Genomic DNA, 5,000 nt, shown 5'->3' with positions numbered 1-5,000 from the left:
TAGTAGGGGGAAGAGGGGGGGGCGAAGGTGTCCTCAGCCTCCACGTTGGATTGGGGCGGGCGGGGGGGGGGGGAGACGAGGGGATGGGGGGTAGGGAAAAGAAAGAGGGGAGAGGGAGGGAGGTGATGGGAGAGGGAAAGAAGGGAATTTAAGGGGGGAGGAGAGAAGGGTCAGAGAGAGAAAAAGGGAGATGAAGGAAGGGGAAAAGAGAGGGGAAAATAGGGAGATGAGGGGAAGGGAAAAGAGGGGGAGAGGAGAGAAGGGAAAAGTATGTTAGGAGGGGAAGGGAAAAGAGGGGGGGGGTGGAGAGGAGAGGGCGGCATGGTATGCTGCTTCACCTCGTCCTGTTCCTTCTTGGAAATGAAGTAGGATAGGAGGAAGAGGAAGAGGTCGAATAAGGAAAAGACGTAGGGATAGTCAAAGGATAAGGACATCAGGAAAGGGAGACGGAACGAGAAAAAAATGAATAGAAATAATAAGGGGGAAGTAGGAGAAGGAGGAGCTGGCACTGAAGGACGAGGTGGTGCCCAGGATGTGGCACTGGCTCCGCATGGGTCTCCTTCCTCCTCCTCCCCTCCTTCCTCCATCCTCCCATCCTTCCATTCCTCCCTTTTCCTCTCCTCCTTGCCTCCTTCTGCCCTTCCTTCCCTCCGTTCCTCCATCTCTTCTTCCCCTTTCCTTCTTCTTCTGTTTCTCCTCTTCCTCTCTCTTCTTCCTCTGTCACCTCTTCCTCTCGCCTTCCTCTCTACTCTTTCTTCCTTCTTTAGCTCCCTCATTCGCTACAGACTCGTCGCTGTGTTACGGTGTTTCTATTCCCTTAATCGCATCTTCTTTTCTTCTTTCTTTGTCTTTCATTTGACTTTGGCTTTCCGTTTTTTTTACCATATATATATATTCGTTTTCTGGATGGACGGAGTTGAGCATTCATTCATCTTTGGTATTTATATTTCTAGTATTTAAGATGCAATGATCGGTTGTACATATAAGTAGATTATAATTATGAGTATAATGGGTATCGGTATGTGTGTGTGTGTGAGAGAGAGAGAGAGAGAGAGAGAGAGAGAGAGAGAGAGAGAGAGAGAGAGAGAGAGAGAGTGAGTGAGTGAGTGAGTGAGTGAGTGAGTGAGTGAGAGTGAGAGAAAGAGTGAGAGAGAGAGAGAAAGGCTGACAGAAAGAGAGATAGATAGAAAGGAAGAAAGGGAAACCTGTGTAAATTCCCAGGGTTAAAAATGTGCACTGGTCACGGACGAGGGGTAAATTTGGGCTCGGAGGAGAATAGGGGAGAAAAATCCTCCAGACGTCCGCAGAGGCAGCGGCCATGTGTCTTTAATGAGATTAAACAAACAAGCAAACAGACAAACGAGGAAATTACGGGATCTCGGAGGAAGTAGACATCTCTGGCGAATAGAGGACCAAGTTAGTCCGGCTGCTCCCCGCCCCTTTACCTCTCGTTAGGACCTCTTAAGTTTGTTTCCTGACGACGCGGTGAAGTAGGCCTATAGATGATGTCATTCAGTAGGGTGTATGATTAAGAGGTGGGGGGTAGGCCTAGGTGTGGGTGGGGTGTAGCGGGTGGGATATGTGCAAGTGGTGAGGTTCTGTGGGGGGAGAGGATGGTATTTCATATTTCGTGTCGCTTTTCTCCTCCTTTTTTCCTTTCCTATCTTCTCTTCTCTTCGCGTCTTATGTTCTAATTTTCCTTATGGTCTTCTTCCCACTTTTCTGCTCTGTCATCTCTTTCCCTCCTCGCCCTTCCCCTCCCCTCCCCTCCACCTCCCTCTCGACCCACCTACCCTTCTACCTCATAGTCCAGCCACCCCCTTACCCAGCTCCCTTTCCCTCCTCCCCTGCCACCCCCCCACCACCACGCCCACGCCCGCCTCTGACCCACCTCCTGACCCAGTGTCCCATGAGGGCGTTGGCTGTTTTTCTTCTTCTTCTTCTTCTTCTTCCTTTTTTAACGTTTTCTTTCTTTCTCTATTTTTAGAGGGCAGAGGGGGTGGAGGACACACTCAGCTGACCCCATTATGCAAATGAGGCCGAAAAAGGGTGCTTTATTATCGCACAATATCTGATCGTGTGGTGCTTGCGGTGGGGGAGGGGGTGGAGGGGGTGGAGTGGCATTGTTGGGGGTAAGGGATGGGTGGAGGGGTAGATATTGAGAAATAGAGACGAGATAGGTAGAGGAAGAAGACACGGAGAGAGGAGAAAGGGTGAGAGAGGAGAGGGGAAAGAAAGAAGAGAGAGAGAGAGTGAGAGAAGAGAAAGAGAAAGAGATACAGAGAAGAGAAGGAGAAAGGTTTAGGGAGAGAGAGAGAGAGAAGAGAAGAGAAAAAGAGAAAGAGATGCAGAGAAGATAAGAAGAAAGAGAAAAAAAGAGAGAGAAAGGGGAAGGATGTGTGTGTGGGGGTGGGGTGGGGGGGGGGCAAGTACCATTGAACCTTGACAGCAAGAATCTCCAGCAGATGAGGAAACACGTGATGGGAGAGAGAGAGAGAGAAGAGAGAGAGAGAGGAGAGAGAGAGAAGAGAGAGAGAGAGAGAGAGAGAGAGAGATTAGTTAGGGGGGGGGGGGCTGCCACAAGGAAGCTAAGGGGAAAACAAGAAAAATAGGATTTTTTTATATATTTTATTTTATTTTATTTATTTATTTATTTATTGACTTGGATGTGTACACTGGCATTCGTATATTTGGTGGGTTGGTTTTCACTTCTATGTTTATGAATGGACTTTGTGTATATTTGGTTTGATTTCCTGGTTTATTTGTGGACGTGTTTTGTGTGTGTGTGTGTGTGTGTGTGTGTGTGTGTGTGTGTGTGTGTGTGTGTGTGTGTGTGTGTGTGTGTGTGTGTGTCTGTGCGTGTGTGTGTGTGTGCGTGCGTGCGTGCGTGCTATTTACCCCCCAGCCACTAGAATTGTTCAAATGTTACTCTTAAATTACGCCCTGTGCTTGTGTTTGTGCGTGCGTGCTTGTGTACTTCTGCGGATATCCTTCTTTGCAAGCATTTCGCATTTCGTATTCGGCCAATGTGTTTCAGTAGGTCAGGCGCTGTGCTCGGGGTTAAGCCAATGCATGTAGCGTGGCCAAGCAGAGCGAGGGGGGGTGAGGACGGGAGGGAGAGGAGGGAGGGAGGGGGAGAGGACGGGAGGAAGGGGGAGTAGGAAGGGAGGGAGGTAGAGAGGAAGGGAGGGTGGGGGAGAAGAGGGAGGAAGGGAGAAGAGGGAGGGGAGAGGACGGGAGGAAGGGGAGAGAAGGGAGGAAGGGGAGTGGAGGGAGGAGGAGTAGGAAGGGAGGGGTAGAGGACGGAAGGGAGGGGGAGAGAAGGGAGGAAGGGGGAGAGGAGGGATGGGGAGGGGTAGAGGACGGGAGGGAGGAGGGAGAAAGACCTAATAAAATCTGGGACGTAGGGATTTGGGGGTGGAGTTGAGGGGGGGGAGAGACTTGGGAGGGGAGGGAGCATGGTGGGGTGACCTTTGACCTCCCGTCCCTTCCTCTTCCTCCTGCCCCCTAAGGGTGCCAGGTCGGGGAAGGGGAAGGGAGGAAAGAAAGGGATGGATAGGTGCTACGGGGAGGAAGAGAGGAAGAGTGGGAGGGAGGGGAGAGGATGGGAGAGAGGGAGGGAAGGGGAGTGGACAGGAGGGAGGGAGGGGGAGAGGACTGAAGGGTGGGAGGAGAGGGGAAGAAGAGAGAGGGAGGGAGGGAGGCGAAGAAGAGAAAGGGAAAGGGGGAGGACAGGAGGGAGGGGAAGAAGAGAGAGGGAGGGGGGGGGAGAGGAAGGGAGGACGTGTGTCCCCTGGGTTGGGAGTGCTAGGAATGTAAACGACCGCCATGGCGTTCTCATGCACTCACAGGAAGCTTCGTCTGCAGAAAGAACAACTCGTCAACGCACTCGCACGCAAATTTCACACACACGCACACGCACGGACCTCAACTCAAGCCTTAGAAATAGACCTAGAATAGTGTCTGTGTGCGTAGGCCTATATAAGTATGCCACGCCGCATATGCACGCCAATTACCATGCATCGGAATGATGTTATTGCTTATTCCTGTTTTTATTTGTTATTGTTCTGTTGTCACTGTGGTTGGCACTGGTAACGGCACCATTCAGTGACATTTCCACGTTGGGCGTCGTTGAAAAAAGCTTTAATTGTATCAAAAGATCGGTATTTGATTAGCGTTTCTATCGATGTGTGTGTAAAGATTTTACTTGTTTGTTGTTTTCTTCTGTCTGTTTTTTAGAGTGTATTTTCTTGTTTGTTTTCATCCTTCCATAATTTTTCCTTGTCTGTGCTTTAAAAAAAATCATCCCGTTATTTATTTATTTGTGTATATATGTATATATTTCGTCTAAGTGTGCTACCATTTATGTGTTTGATCATTTTCAGATTATTTATTTATTTGTTAAGGTTATTGAGTTTATATATCTTTATACTGACGGACAGACAGACAGACAGACAAAGGGTGAATTGATGGACCTGGGTCATTATATTTTTCTTCTTCTTTTCTTTTGATTATTTCTTTGAGCTTGTCCTTTATTCTTTCCTTCTTTTCTCTTCCTTTCTCTTTTTCTATTTCTCCTGTCTCCTGCTCCTACTATCTCTGCCTCTCTCTCCATTTATTTCATTTTTCTCTTTATCTTTATCTTTTCCTTTTGCTTCCATTTCTCTCCTCAACTCTCCCTCAAGTATTTTGTAATACTGTAAAAATTGCGAAAGTTTTTGTAAATAAACATCTCAGTTTGTTTCGGTTTCTCTTTCTCCCCGTCTCCTGCCTTTTTCTTGCCTCTCTCCCATTCCCTCTTCTTTTCCTTCCTTCCCTCTGCCTCTCTCTTTCTCCTTCGCTTTCTCTCTCCCGCTCCCTCTGCTCTTTCCTTCCCTGCTCCCTTTTCTTCTTATCTCCCTTTCCCTCTCTCAATTCTTCTCCTCTTCCCTTTCCTGCTCCTTTTCTTCATCAACTCCCTTTCCCTGTGCCTCTCGTTCTCTCTTTCCCCTCTCCCTCCC

The sequence above is a fragment of the Penaeus vannamei genome, chromosome 1, assembly GCF_042767895.1.
Source record: "Penaeus vannamei isolate JL-2024 chromosome 1, ASM4276789v1, whole genome shotgun sequence".
In the NCBI taxonomy this organism is placed as follows: domain Eukaryota; kingdom Metazoa; phylum Arthropoda; class Malacostraca; order Decapoda; family Penaeidae; genus Penaeus; species Penaeus vannamei.
Note: the sequence above shows the minus strand (reverse complement) of the source record.